General features: G+C 38.9%; 1 protein-coding gene across 3 annotated transcripts in view; it reads left to right on the top strand.

The window, feature by feature from the left end:
• The window catches only part of LOC122793591 (Golgi integral membrane protein 4-like), a 1,583,571-nt gene that overhangs the window by 45,019 nt on the left and 1,522,178 nt on the right, over positions 1-16,374 (top strand). The gene's annotated exons all lie outside the window — the stretch shown is intronic.

The raw sequence follows: 16,374 nt of genomic DNA, 5'->3' as shown, positions 1-16,374 counted from the left end.
GCAGTCTCTGGGTTATGAACCTGTCCCTCCAACTTGTTCTGTTGATTGTGGTAATGAGGTTGAGGTCTCTGGAGCATGTGGTGTGAAGGGATTGGTATTTCTTTAGATGTAGCATTTCTAACAGGGCTGGGTCGGACATGGCTTTGTAAGTCAAGCAGAGATCGCCTCCAAGTAGGTGATATGAGACAGAGAATATTTTTTTTTTTTTAGTCTGTCCATATAGGACAAGTGTTTAAGGCCTAGGATCCTCTTTGTAAGGTACTTTTGCGGCCTCTCCAGTTGTAGGTATCTAGTGAGGTACATGCCAAATGGGGCATTATACTTTAGTTTAATAAACCTGATAACCACTGAGAATAACTTCACAAATGAGCTGAACTTTGCAAGCTAGGAAATATAACATTATGGCTGATTCGAGCAGAGAGGATGGGACATAGTTCTCTCAAAATATCACTTAAAAAGGCTGCATTGTCTAAGCTATTTCTTTATCTTTTTGTGAGAACTTTCCACAGATGGTGTAACACAAATAATGTGCAAGAAACAAATGTATACAAATCTCTGCAAAAACAGTTGCTGTCATTTTCAATGAGGATTTCTTAGTACTTACATTCTAAGTGAATGGAACAGTGATCTGAAAAGACGCAGATAATCCTGTCGCCTATGCACTTTGTAGTGTATTACGGGCAAGAAGTAGCTTTCCAAGAAAGCAGTCTCATAAGCATGTCTGTCCCCATGAGGGCATTCAGAGTTAGAAAAAAATAAAATTAGCAGTACTTTTCATGCTACTAGCAGGTTTAAAATGTGTAGAATGTCATGGCATTATGAAAATGTATATATTAATCTAGTTTTTCTGTACTGGTATTTTAAACCCAAGATATTCTATCCATCTTTTGTTGACTGGTTTACTTCCACTGTGCTTGTAAACTTGTTTTCAGGGGACATCCGAGGTGACACTTAAAGTACAAATGGAAATTTGTCCAGGTCATTGGGGAACTTCTCCTACTCTTCATTGTTGCGAGGACAACACATTTTGCAGGAGTACTTCTGTTTCCATTCCAGGTGCAGAGGCAGCCTGCAGAAACAGGCAGATGGAGAGAGAAGGAGATAATGGAGTGATGTGAGAAATGGAAAAGAAAGCAAATATCAAGACCAGAGAATGTGTCCAGGATTATGAGGAGTTGATTGAAAAAAATCTGTTTGATAGAGAGGAGTAGGCAAATGATGGATGTATAATTACAACCGTCTAGTTGGGAGGGTTGTGAGATGATTTACTTGGAAAATGGTGATACAGAGAACACCATAAAATGAAGGGGATGTTTCCTGGGAGGACATTATAGAGAAAATAAAAAAGAAGGATGCAGAGACGATCTTTATGAATAGTGATGAGATGGAAAGGAAAACATATGCAGAGAAAGTAAAAGAAGGCAAAGGAGCAGTAGCAGAAAAGGCAGAAGAAAATGAAAACAGAAGTATGCAGCAAGGATTCAAAGTAAAGAAGATAAAGAAATGGACAGCTAAGAAGTGTGGGACAATTTAATAGCACCTTTGGGTGTAAAAGCACATTAGATAAGAGCATTTATTTCTTATTAACAAAGAGACATTTTGTGACATATTTAATTATTTTTCAATTCAACATTTCATGGAGGATGTGAAAAAGACTAACCCATGGAATCTTTGTGTGATAAAAGCATTTAACAAGGAAACAGAAAAGAAAATTCATGTACAATTTCAAACAGAGGAGGAGAGGCTTTGAAAGGACATTTGAAAACTTTATGTAAAGAAGTACTGGACATTGCAAATGTTTATGATTAAAAGAAGTTTGTGGATTGGTAGGTGGGATTGTAATATTGTGTTTAAAATAAAGAAAAAAATATACATATACAAAGCATGATAAATGTGGAGGAGAATAGGACAACCCAAAACATTTTTTTTGTGGAAAGAAGGCATGTGATAAGTAACTGTCATAAAAGAAAATGTGTATATTTTGTGGGAAATGGGACATGATGCAAAAAGTGTGAACTAAATTAGACATTTATGGATGGATTGCAAAAATGATAAGAATAAGGAAAAAGAAAATGAACAAAGAAAAGAAATTTTAGAATTAGTAGAAACAGAAGAAAAGATTCACGTGAAAAAATAACGGAGGACATAGAAGAAGGTCTGAAATAAGTGATGAAGGCATACATTGGGAGGTACTAAAAAAAAAAGACTTCTATTGTTAAATGACAGGAAAAGAAAATTTAAAAGGATAAGTGTAAACGAAAAAAGGAAATGGATGAAAAAGAATATATACCGCTAATGATTGGAGCTTTATGTAATGGTTACAATGTTGACTCGCAGACACAAGGTACCGTGTTCGATTCTCACCGTTGGGAGGGAAATTTGCTAGGCTTAGAATGGCCTGATTAGAAAGCTAGCTTAGTAATTACCTATGAGCTTATGAAACCATGAATCTAAGGAAAAGAGAAAATGAAAATTCTAGTGTTTTCTGTAAATGTGATAGCATTAAGAATATTTTAAAAAATAAGGATGTAGATGTAGTTATAGTAAAAGACACAAGATTTTTCACAAGTGAAGAATGATTACAAACAGAGAAACTCTGGAAAGAAAAGATAACATGGAATTTGGGAAATTAGACATGTTCTGGAATAGTTGTACTCTGTTGAAATACAGTAAACAGATTAGATGTAACTTTAGCAAAAAATGTGAAGAGTAACCATTGTAGATTTAAAGTGGAAAGAACAAGTATATAGAATTATAACATTATATGCTTATACTAATTGAAGGAAGGGAACACTTATTTCATCAGATTTTAGATATGTAATAATATATAATATTAGGATACTTTAATTGTGATTTAAGGGACAAGTGTTAAAGGAACTGACGTAAGAAAAATGTTGGAAGTTATAAGATGTGATAGGTTAAAAACTTTGGTAAAAAAACTCATGGGCTTACAAAAGGAGTATGTATAGAACTGAAATGGATTATTTTATAGAATCAGAAGGTTTAGTTAAAGAAGGGGAGAGAGTTGAAATAGAATTTTTCTGATCATCTTGCAGTGTGGCTAGTGATGAAAGGAAAACCAGGAATATGCAAATGTAGCTAAAGGAATAAAAAGGATATGAAAGCATGGAATGAAGAAGAAACTATATTGGTAATATAGTTATGGAAAGATTATATTGCTATGAGAACATTTTATAAAAAAAATGGTCTGAATGGTGGATGGTATTTAAGGAAAATGTTTTTACAGTGGCAATATGATGTGAGAAAAGCAGAGAAAGAAAACTATAAAGTATATAATGATGCACTGGAAGATTTAGAACATAGTGATAGAAAGTAAATTGACATAAAAATAATTATATATAAAAGAAATCAAGAAAAAGTACAAGAATAGTTATGTAAGCAAAGACATTTGAACAAGAAAAAGTATCAAGTTACTTAAGGTTAGTAAAGGATGATGGTAATGTAATAAGAAAAGTATAAATAACTCAAAAGATTCTAAATAGTGTAGTGCAAGATATACAAGAAGTATTTAAAGAAAAAAGAAGGTAGTGAAAAAACATGGAAATTAAAAAAAAAAAAAAGTTAAAGTGAACAAAGAGTTAGAAAAGGAGATTTCTTTAAACGAGGTAGATAAAATATTAGGACAAGAAAATATAGATTTGGCTGCAGGACCAGATGGAATAGGGTATGAAATTTATAAACATTTAAGACATTAGCAAAAAATATTTTTAAAGATTTTGAATGAATTGTTAAATGAAGGTTTTATATATAACAAATGTTGTAGTGGAATACTTAAAATTCATATGGAGGAAGGAAGATAGAAGCTATTTAAACTGGAGACTGATAGTATTGAATAATGATTATGCAATCTTTTATAAAAATACAAAATTAGATTTGAAACTGAAATGGAAATGTTATGGAAATAATGTGAAGGGGAAGGGTTGTCAGCAATTATTAATGATAGAGAAATTGTGGATGATAATATATACAAAAGAAAAAGCAAAAATCATGATAGAAAATCTTAATGAGGCATTTGATGCAGCTGGACATGAAATCTCATGAGGAATAATTTTCTCACTTACATTATATTCTTTCAAGAAATTGTGTATATTAGCATATAGTCATAATAAAATAAAAGTACTTGTAAACGGCTAGTTAAGCCAAGAGGTACAAATGAAGTGTGAGTGGTGTAAGAGAGGGATGTCCAATGAGTTGTATACTCTTTGCATTAGATATGAATGTGATATTATGTGAAATAAACTACAAAATGAAGGTGGACTATATAACACCTGAAGAGTTAAGAATTCCAGTTCTCGTAACCTATGTAGATGACATTTTAATAATTGCAAAAAACAATTTGGATAAAAAGTAATAATTTGGACAAATGTGTGTCTAGACTTAATAGTGATGGCCTTAAATAAAGGGAAAAATAAAGGTTTAGCTAATATAGTAAATATTAGGGGTATATATTTTACGGTGAATGAAGTTTCTTTAAGTAGAATTCAGTAGGGAAAAAAAGAAATAAACCCATGTTTTCTGGAGAACATATAAACTGTCATTTAGAAAAAGGCTTATTTTATAAATTCAGTACTGATGGGAAAGTAGTATACTTAGCAAGTGTATTTATGTTGTCAACAGTACTTGAAAATGTATTATTGCAGATATTTTTTTCATTTATATGGGGTTCTGGATTAAACTCAGTACAACGAGGAGTACTGTATGTAAATAAAGAGTAAGGAGGCTTAGCGTTAATTAACCCAGTGGTATGCTGTGTCATTAAATTTATATAAAGTATTCAAGTGAATAAATGAAAAAGATGAGAGATTAATAGTAAAATTGTATAAACAGAAGTAAGATATAAATTTTGGAGTATGGTAAAAAAGAGAAAGAGTGTATAAATAAAGAAATAAAATGTTACCAAGAAAAAATATTTTTGTGGAAAATAAGAATTGATGATATAGAAAAATGATATAAATGTATGGTATAAGAATGTAATGATAAAACATTGGTATGTAAAACCATGAGAAAATCTGACAGATGAAAAAAAAAATAAAGCAAAGAAATCAGAAAGTGGAATGTCAAAATCTTTGTAGAAACTGGTAATAGATAAATTACCAGTAAAAGGAAATATGCCGTATAAAAAGTGATAGAATACATTTACATTGTCAAGAAGAAGAAACTATGGAAATGTGTTTTTGAAATGTAAAAGAGTAAAAAGGTTATGATGAAAACGCTGCAAAGAAGATTTTATCAAAGATATAAAAAAAGTGGATAAAATAAGCATGAATATAATTAAATATGGATGTTGTAAGAATAGAAGTAAATAGCTTCCTAGGAGGTTACTAGGCCTTAGGGCCTTTATAAGCCTAGCCATATTATACCCTTGTTCCCTTGTTGGCCAAGTTGTATGGTCTGTATTTACAATGCGAGAAGAATGTTAAAAAGAGCAGATAGTTATTTTATGTCATATGGGTTATATGGAATAAAAGAATAAATGAGATTATGTTTAGTGGTAAATGGATTTTAGCAACAATATCAACTAAAATCAGATGGTTATGAAAAAAGGAGTAGAGATCTAATAGGGATGAACATTTATTATGATTGTAAAGGAAGTTGTGAATATGTGTAAGTATATTTGTTTATCTGTATATTTGTACATTTGTAGATATTTGTAAATATGTTGAAAATAAGTTACCTTTTCTATATAAAGGACCCATACTCTTTTTGATAGGTGCCGTGGGATCTTTTACATCCACCTGAGCTACCACTAACGCATGCAGATGGGACCTTGGTTTAAAATCGCATTTGAAGAATGTCAAATTCAGGAGTGCAGAATCCTTGTATGGTGCACTGCAGTGTCAGCTGTCCATCTACCTGGTGTGGGAATAAAACCAACAGCCTTCTGCATCAAAGGCCTCTATGCTACCTGTTGCGTCACTAATGCTGCATAATTAAAACTGTAGTAGTATTTAAACCACATGAGAATTGGAACTGAAGCTTGTTTAGATTAATGTGTTATGTGGAGTTACAAGAATGTCAAATTCAGGAGTGCAGAATCCTTGTATGGTGCACTGCAAAGTCAGCTATCCATCTACCTGGTGTGGGAATAAAACCAACAGCCTTCTGCATCAAAGGCCTGTATGCTACCTGTTGCATCACTAATGCTGCATAATTAAAATGGTAGTGGTATTTAAACCACATTAGAATTGGAACGGAAGCTTGTTTAGATTAATGTGTTATGTGGAGTTACATTTGATTTCTTAATTTTTAACACATTTTAATAAGTGGACATGTTGGGTATGGCTTTGTTTCATACATTTTATAGGTTTTTATAGTTGCACTATTTTATTAATGAACTGAATTTTTGTATTTCCATGTGCTGTAAGGCTTAAGCTTAGCTGCAGTACATGTTTGAAATTAGACAGTATTGCAGCAATAGGCAGATGAAAGTCCTTCTACTTTAATTTGATTTGATAAGCAGGAAGGTGGACTGGACAGCTGAACATTTTCAGCCATGACCAGGGCCAAAAGGTGAACAGTGGGTTTAGTATTGTTTAAACAACAAATTTTCATTTTATATTTCACGCTGTTTTAACATCATGGTGAGGCATAAAGCCATTTTCTTGGTAAAGGAGGTGCGATATTAGCTGTATTGTTACAGTAATGTTTTGATCAGTTTTATTCAACTATGTTTAGAGCTTTTTCAACAGCAATAACAACAGTATAGATCACAATTTCAAAAGTCTTATTTCAGTGTGAGTAATATGCAGGAACTGGAATAAGGCAAAAGGAATAACAGTTGAAGATTGATGTTTACAGATTTTCTTCTGCTTAAGTATGGAGTATAATGTTATGTCTTTTGGATCTACATTTCTAATTAAACTGTCATTGAGCCAGCATCCTATAAACTGGTGTGGGTGTAGGATATAACAGAGATGTGTCCAAGCAGTGATCAGGAGGTTAAAAGAAGCAAGATGAGTGTCTCCCATTGTATTCGTAATGACTTTGAAAGTATATTGGAAGCAAAATGTGAACAAGCAAAATGCAGAATAATTCAGTTATGCTAACTTTTATTTCATTCATAGAGGATATGCATTGCATCTGTAAAACATATTTTGAATATGCTTTATGAATCGTTGTATGAAGAATACAGCTTGTAGCAGCTGAGGCTCTTTATTTTTTGTATTCTTATGAGAAAATACTGGGTATAGCAGCAACATTCGTTGTTTGCATATTCTTTTGAGACCGTGTGTGGAGATGCAAAATGTAGCAGCATTGCAGCAGTGCTTAATTTTCCTTGTTAGCATTTTTACAACAGTCATTTTGAAGCTGTAACACAGAGCAGACTTCGTATTTTCTTGTTGCTTGCACTGCTATTAACTTGGTTATTCTACTGTGACCAAAATCCTTTCTGCTAGACAGGAGGATTGTGGAAATCTATACATGAGAAATTACATTTTGAGAGAACCTCTATAGCTTGGGAGTTCTTATTGGCTCATGTTTAACACAGCAGGGATTCCTAAGACTTTTAACACTTTGTCAATTTGGCTACAAAGAAATCCTCAACAGTACTCTGGATTACATATTTTGTTTATATTTTTACTGCCAGCTGTGCAACTCTTAATGTAAGAACGTGAAAGGAGCAAATTTTTTTTTCTTGTTTACAATTTTGACATGTAGAGGACAGATTGGTCATAAAGAGGATGACAGGAATGACTGCTTGAAAAAGCTGGTGTGCTCATCTTAAATTATTTCCTGCCTTTTAGCAGAGACCCTCTTTTAGTGTATCTGCAGTACTGACATTTAACCCTTTAGGCTGGGATCACTGTAATCCTTAAGTGATTGTTTTAATTTTTGTGCTTAACAGACACACAGTCATTGCCATAATTAGACTAGCAGTATTTAATGTCTATGCATACTGAATAGGTAGGAAGCCACTGTTATCCTTATTGTGTAATGTTCTGACCCTGGCATTTTAACGAATCGCATTCACTATCCGTGTGTAACAGCCTATGCCATCAGTCGCAGTTTGGCTTAATGAATTATCTGTGGATCCCAAATGCCTCCTGGAATAAATATGTTTTCATAAAGAACCTAAATGCGTAGACATTCCTGCAGTTACATAAAACTTTTGGGTTGCTGGCTGTGGGGAAGACATAGATCCACATGGAGAAATAAGTGTTAAAATGACAAGCCTTGGTTACACTGATGGTCTGAAGATCAGGGTTTGGCGCAATAGCTCCCAGCACATCTAGTCACATTTCACTTGGTCATAGAGGAAAAGCTGCCACCTAGGAAGCTACAACCTGCTAAAATCATTTTTACAGCGGGCAAGACTTCATGCAAACTTCCTATTGAAGTGCCTCTACTCTGCCGTCACCTAAATTAATTTTGAGATTAAACAATCGCAGTGAAAACAAAATAATGCAGCATCTGCAAGGGTGTGCAGTCTCACTGTTTGCTAAAACAGTGTGTATGTGATCAGTGACATTTTTTTCTAACTAGGCGAAATGCTGCTATATGAACAGGGAGTTGTAGGATGACTCCCTGAACACCATACCCTTCTGGTTTCGGTTTTATCCAGATGCAGTCAAGAAATTATAGAGGATTTTGGAGGTTGGCCTGTACCTAGCAGGGATGCCAAGGCCCAGCAGTGGCTTCTTTTAAAGGAAAACTTAGAACTCAAACATATTTTTTCATTGTAGCTTTGCTTTTGAGCTATTTTAATGCCTCAAAATCACCCCCAAGTGCTTCTTTAACAGTTTTAATGCGTTTCTCTCAAAATGGCGGATGATGGGGCCTGCCTTGGTAACGTGATTTTGTTTTCTTGGTTTCATTCCTTCTTCCCAGAATACATTTCAAGTCCTCTTTATATATGACTCATGCTAGACATAAGGAAGTGGTGCTGTTTTATCATGCCATTAAGATCGAATGGCAGGACTGTGAAGCGCTGTCCTCTAAACACACCTTCTGTAATGGAGCTGCTTCTATGTTTAGCTGACTTGAGCCTCATTTATGTGTCTGTTAGAGCTTGTTCTATGCTATAAATAACTGTTAACTACTTGCAGCAAAAGATAGTCAATAAAAACAGGTTTTTGTTAGAGGAGTCTTTTGTAGTCCTAATAGATTTGACAAACCCTCCCTCCACACTCTCACACTGAGTTGTGGAAACTCTCACTGCAATAAATGATGGGGTGGGAGAATGGCATAATGGTTAAGGTGTTTACCTTAAAGACACAAGGTGCAGGGTTTGATTATCACATGGGGCAATTGGCTAGGCTTGAAATGGCCCACAAGGGTAGTTAGCCTAGTACTTATCTATGAACCTATGATTCCTTGCTGTACATTTACAAGTGACAAGTAGTAAAACTCTAAACTTAGTCTGTCTGCTACTTCCCAATGCCTTCAGTGGGAAGATTTTTCTCTCTCTTGAATGATGCAGACTTAAAATGTGCTTTACTAGTTCCTCAATTATTTCTGTCATGTTCACCCTGCTTTTTTCTATTTCATATTTATTGGTGCTGCGGTAGCGTTGTCGCCTCACAGCAAGATGTTGTCCCGTTCGATTCTCAGCTAGTGTCTTCTGTGTGGAGGCATGTGTGAATGGGCATGCCTTCTTTGAAGGTTGTGCATCAGGGCTGGTAACTCGGCATGAAAAAATCCACTACCAAACATTAGCGGACCGGAGTTCCGCTGTGGCGACCCCTAACCGGGATAAGCTGGAAGACACAAAAAATTTACTTATACTTTGGTAACCAGGAAAGTGAACTGGTCCCAGGACCCTTTGCAGCCACATCTTAGGCTACACTGGCAAAGATAATAACAATTATTAAATGCACCTAGCAATGCAAAGAAAAAAAATACCGACATAAAAACATTGACCAAGATTGCATGTGCAACACATAGCCAGTTTGTGACAGTGACCAAGTAAATCATTGAACAGCATTTACTAGAATGTATACATTAATAATGCTTAACTATACTATATTGTTTATTATAAATAATTCATTGTATGCACACATGTTGCAGACACACACACACACACATATATATATATATATATATATATATATATATATATATGTGTGTGTATAAAGTATGTGTACAAAAGGGTGTGTGTGTGTTTGGGGGGCTTGAAAATGGTAAATGCATTGATGTTTTACAAGAAAAAATATGTTGGTTAGTCCGATCTCACCTTCATTTTTGCATATGGGTTCAGAGCCAATCCTCGGCACCGACTCGGCCGATTTACAAGCTGGAAGACTTCTGGTTGGCTCGTGGCTAAGCAGGTATCCCATGGTGCACCAGTACAATCCCCAGATCTCGTTTGCCGTGTCGACGAGTTCGGCTGTGCTTCTTTTGGCTCTGGCTAAGTTTTTCAAATTCTTTATATTCAATGCCATATTTCAATGCTTTATTAGAACTTTTATTGTATATTTAGTGTTGCTAATGTATTAGGCAGTTGTATTGCTTGCCCTTTTTGAGTGCACTTAGTTTACTAGTGGTTATTGGTATCCTGTGTGCCAGTTAGTTTTAGGCGCCTTTGCGCATTTTTTGATTATTAGGTAGAGTATTAGTTTTTGGCGGTTTTCCGCTCTTAGGCAATAGGGGCTCCTGTTGTCTTGTCTGTTGTTATTCTGACCTTTTTTGGCCACTGTTGGCAGTTAGTTTTCTGCTATATTGAGATTGTTTGTTTGTTTTTGGCGGGGATCCACTTGTGAATTTACTAGGATTGCAACCTCCCTAGTATACTACCTGTTATTAGAAATATAGAAATTTATTGTGTCATTTACGGTTTCTCTTGTGTGAGTGGGCTTTCCTTTCTGGTCTGTTTAAATTAGAAGACCTAGCTTTCTCTACACCGGGTTAGGCCCGTTTAAGTTAGAGGACCTAGTCCTCGTGTAACTCCTTCTTAGGGCTAGGCCCATTTTAGAGGACCTAGTCCTCCTCCTTTTTTTCTCTTTCAATCTCTCTGGTTTTTGTGTGTGTAATAACGTCTAAGGAAAGTAAGGAGCATAAACCCACAGGGTTCAAAAAATGCATGAAATGCTCCCAAAAGATGTCTTTAATGGTTGGCCACAGTAGCTGTGTCTACTGCCTAGGGGCCATCCGCTTGCAGGAATCGTGCTTGTTCTGCCATGCTTTCTCTCCTAGAGTGTTACAGGAGAGAAAGAACAAAGTCATACTCAAGGGTCTATTGAAACCATGCTTTGAGGAAGCACTATCCAGTTCTTCAGCTTCCTCTAAGTCTGGGAAATCAAAATCTTCAAAAAGGCCTTCTCCAGCACTGGCTGGTGTCTCGAAGTCACCTCCTAAACAGTCGAAACGGTCCAAATCTGCCTCCTCGATTCCTCAGCCTTCATTGCCAAAGGAGAGCATCATGGTGGTGTCAGTCAGTTACAGGTGTTTTGGAGTCTATCTCTGAACCTATTGGTACAGCAGTTGACTCTGCTACTCGGAGGTGGTCTGTAAGCTCCCTACCAGTTTTCTTAACAATTAAGTCTCCAGTGCCCCCCAGGTCAAGATCCCCTACTATGTCTTCCAGGAGCCTCTCCGAAGAAGATGTGGAGAGGGTAGTGCTGAGACTCCTGAAGTCGTCTGCCTTATCAAAATTATTGTTAGCTCTGACCCAGTTGGCTCTGGAGCCACTTGGCCCAGCTTTGCCCTCGTCTGCTATTCCTCCTCCGAGCCATACTGGCCTTTCAGAGCCGGAGTGCTTGGTGCCAACGGAGGAAATGCCGGCTCCAGCTCACTTTGTTGCTGCCTTGGAGCCGAGTTTGGCTCTGACACGCTCGGTGCCATCCGTTGTGTCCAGGGGCCGAAGCTGTCCTGTCTGCACCTACAGGGAGGGTTGGAATCTATCTTCAGTTCCGAGCCTTCCTCTCGGTGCTTCGGCCAGGGTGAGCTCTGACCCTGCATCTATCTCGGAGCCGACAGCTCTGGCTCTGGCGCCAACCTTTGTCTCTTCGGAGCGGGGGAGGTCTTCGGAGCTGTAGAGGTTGGCATTTGAGATGATGAGGAGAGTGCTGTCTCATTCTCCAGCCCCTACCAGTGGCACCAGCACTGTTCCCCCCGAGAGCACCCACCTCAGTCTCAGTGTTTCCGTAGATGCCATGGTGGTTGCGGCGGCCACGAAGAAGGAGTTGGCGGAGACTTCATCTGTTCATCCACCAAACAAGGAGCCTCGACAGATGAATAGATTTGGGAAGCGTATCTTTAGTTCACCGGCCTTTACCCTTCAATCACTGAACTATCTCATGCACTTCACGAGGTTGCAGAATGATCTCCTCAAGGAGTTGGAAGATTCCATACAAGGTGCATGTACTTGAGGGAGTTCCTGACAAGATTTCTACTCAGTTGTCCACCTTAAATTCTGTGGTTAACTCCTCCATGAGACTTCTCTTATGCTGCGGATGGAGCGAGTAGATCAGCGGGTTTCGGAGTTGTCTTGAGGCTCCACTCCTGGATGCGCTTATGTAATTTTGCAGAACCGTTCAAGTCTACTGTCACCAGCGCTCCGTGTGATGGTTCCTCATTGTTTGGTTCCAAGGTGAAGGATACACTCTCTCGGTGTGAGCAAGAAGGAAAGACACTTTCTGCCACAGGGAGTGCATTTTACTGTCCCTTCCAGACCATACCCCAAGGGTCAAAAGGGCGGTAAAATGTAGTTCAAGAAGTCCCAGAGGGTCTTTCCTGATGCACAGGGTGACACCTCCTTCAGAGGCAGAGGAGGAGGAAATGGCAGATGTCACCCTAGAGGCAGGGGTGGTCTGCAATACCAACAAAGCCGTGATTCCTTTCGAGGACGGCCTTATCAGTACTCCTGATGTGGAGCCCGACTGCGCTTCTCTGGTGCCGGTCGGGGGTCGCATTTCTTTGTACCCACTTGTCTTGGGTGATATTTAGCCAGGCTTCTTGGTACAAAGAGTTGTTACCTGAGTCTATATCATACCCTTTTCCCTATCACCATTTGTTCCCAAAAGGATCCCAGATGTACCACCCAATCACAGGGATCAGGCAACTGTGGAGATCAACAAGTTGCTCTTAAAAAGAGTCATCCCGCCCATCCCAGCAGACTAGATGAGATCCAGAACTTACTCCAGGTTCTTTTTAGTTCCAAATGAACCAGAGATTGGAGGCCAATATTGGACCTCAGCAGACTGAATGAATCAGTGAGGGACAAGTTTTGGATGGTAACACCTGCAGTCTGTACTCCCGTTGGTAGGGAAAGACTTTTGGATGTGCTCTCTGGATCTTCAGGACGCCTACTACCACATAAAAATGGACAAGGTGTCCAGAAGCCATCTACGCATCCGGCTGGATCCAGTCACTATCAGTTTCGTGCTCTGCCCTTTGGTCTCACCACAGCCCTCAGGGTGTTCACCAAATGCATGGCAGTAGTGACAGCTCACATGAGATGTCGCGGATTCAAGTTGTTTCCGTATTTGGATGACTGGCTCCTGACCGTCCCCGCCAGGCATCTACTCCTCCAAAACAGGGACACCACGATTCAGCTTTGTGCTCAGTTAGGGATCTCCATGAATTGGAAAAAATCTGCATTATTGCCCTCGCAATCTGTGATTTTTATAGGAGCAGAGGTAGACACAGTGAACATGACAGCTCGTCTCCCCGCCGAAAGGGCAAAGAACTTATTTTCTCAAGTGCAACGATTTCTTCTGTTGTGAAAAGTCAAAGCAAAGTGGGTTCTTCAGCTCCTCGGGACTATGGCTTCCATGATTCTATTAGTACCATTAGCCAGGTTGCACATGAGATTTCTCCAGTGGCTTCTGTCTTCCCAATGGTCCTTCCAATATCTCCCACCGAGTCATCCTGTCCTGCTGACGGAATCATGCAAGAAGGACCTTCTTTGGTGGATAGCTCCCAATCAACTGATCACAGGTGCCCCCTTTGTTCTGCCCAACCCGTTGCCACTGTGACCACGGATGCCTCCCAGATCTGATGGGCATTATCTCGGCAGGATTGTCCAAGGCACATGGCAAGACCACAAGGCTCATCTGCATATCAATGTTCTGGAGATGAGGGTGGTACTTCTGGCATTGCAAGCACTTCAAGACCTTCTTCTTCTAGGGACAATTGCGATACAATCAGACAGCATGTCGGTGGTTTGGTATATCAACAAACAGGGCGGTACCAGATCTTGCCTACTCTGTTGAAAGGCCATGCAAGTTTGGGAATGGGCGATTTCTTCCCAGCACTTTCTGGTGGCAACGCACATTCCAGGGACGACCAACGTGATAGCCAACAAGCTCAGCCGGGCAATCCTAATGCCTCATGAGTGGTCTCTGATACGGGAAACAGTGGATCAGATTTTCTGGAAATGGGGACAGCCTTGCTGCAACATTTTTGCCAACCCAGTCAATACCAAATGCAGCAGCTATTTTTCCCTCATTCCCCCTCCGGGGAAGACTCCCAGAGATGCTCTGGCTCATGATTGGTCCATGGGACTTCTGTATGCCTTTCCTCCAATCCCTCTCATTTCCAAAGTGATTCAGAAAGCCAGTCGGCTGGGAAGCAGATTGATTCTCATTGCTCCTTACTGGTCTCGTCAGATCTGGTTCCCCTTCTTCGAGCCTCTCCTCCTGGACAATCCTTGGATTTGGGACCCAGCTCCAGATCTATTGACTCGCATGTCTGGTTCGCTACACCCCTCAATCCACACCCTCAAATTGACAGCGTGGCTGCTGCAGTTCCATCCCTAGTCAGGCTTCATGATGTATCATCCTCAGTGTCACGTATTCTTATGTCCTCCCATAAACATTCAAGTAGGAGGCTGTATGGCAGTAAATGGAAATGATTTTCTATTTGGGCACAGAGAATGAATGTAGATCCATACGCTGCTTCTATCCCTGTGATTCTGGATTTTCTTTCTGAGCTTTTTCAGCAAGGATCTGCCACTGCCACTATCAGAGTCCAATTGGTGGCAATTTCTCATTTTCACTTAGGTTTTCCAGATACCAGTTTAATGTCTCATGAGCTATGCAAGACCTTTTTGAAAGGGGCCACTCTATTGAGACCACCTCTGCAAGAACCAGTGGCTTCTTGGGATTTAAATTTTGTGTTGTCCAAATTGACCCCCCCCCCTTTGAGCCTTCCCACTCATCTTCTCTAAAAATTTTTTGTCTTGGAAGTCGCCTTGTTTCTGGTAGCTGTGACATCAGCTAGACGGGTATCGGAGTTAAAGGCCTTGTCTATTAAGCCACCATATTTGATTTTTCACAAAGACAGGGTGTCATTGCGTACTAATCACTCCTTTTTCCCCAAAGTCTGTTCTAATGCTACATTAAACCAATCAATAGAACTCCCAGTTTTCTTCCCTAACCACTGTAATGCAGCCGAGTACCATTTTCATCAGCTAGACGTTAATAGACAACTATGTTTTTATCTACAGCGGGCTAAGGTTTTCAGCAAATCAGATCAATTATTCATTTCCTTTTCTGACTCTAGATTGGGATTACCAGTTTCTAAAGTGACACTATCTAATTGGATTTCCAGTTGTATAGCCTTTATCTATAGCTCGGAGGGCAAACCTTTACCCTGCAGGATCAAGGCTCATTCTACCAAGTCACTGTCTATCTGCAGCCTTTCAAGCCAGTGTATCACTTGATAATATTTGTGCAGCAGCTATGTGGGCTACCCCTCACACTTTTATTACACATTACAAATTGTATTTGGCATCCAGGGGTAGAACATCCTTAGGCTCCACAGTGCTCAAGAGTATTTTCCAATGAGCCACCCAAAAATAAGGCGCTAGGGACGCTATCCCATATGTAAAAATGAAGGTGAGATCGGACTACCTAACATAAAGAAGTTATGTACTCAACCATAATGTTCAATGTTGGTAATCCATCTCACCCTTCATTTTTACCAACCCGCCCTCCTGCCCCCATCCTGGAAGATCTGGAAGTAATAATTTGGTTGCCCTTGGTTGGAGACCCTTTAGTATTGGTTGTTTTAATGGTTGTTATTCTAGTGAGCAGCAAACAAGATCTGGGGATTGTACTGGTGCACCATGGGATACCTGCTTAGCTATGAGCCAACCAGAAGTCTTCCAGCTTGTAAATTGGCCGAGTGGGAGCAGAGGATCGGCTCTGAACCCATATGTAAAAATGAAGGATGAGATGGACTACCAACATGGAACGTTATGGTGAGTACATAACTTCTTTTTTCTGATTTTTCTCTGAGTGTCACAGAAATCTTTTGATACTACATTTAAGTTATCTTAACATATAAGCTATTATAAATAACATTTAAAGCTTAGCATTTCAATACTGTGTAATTCTATGTAAATACTATGTTCAAAACTATGTAAATTTGTCAGAAGAGTTGACAATTGCCTTTAAACCCCTGTCTGAT

This window comes from Protopterus annectens, chromosome 2.part0, assembly GCF_019279795.1.
Source record: "Protopterus annectens isolate FY-2018-M chromosome 2.part0, PAN1.0, whole genome shotgun sequence".
In the NCBI taxonomy this organism is placed as follows: Eukaryota; Metazoa; Chordata; order Ceratodontiformes; family Protopteridae; genus Protopterus; species Protopterus annectens.
The sequence above is the reverse complement of the archived record's forward strand: the minus strand, read 5'-3'. Positions and strand labels throughout refer to the sequence as shown.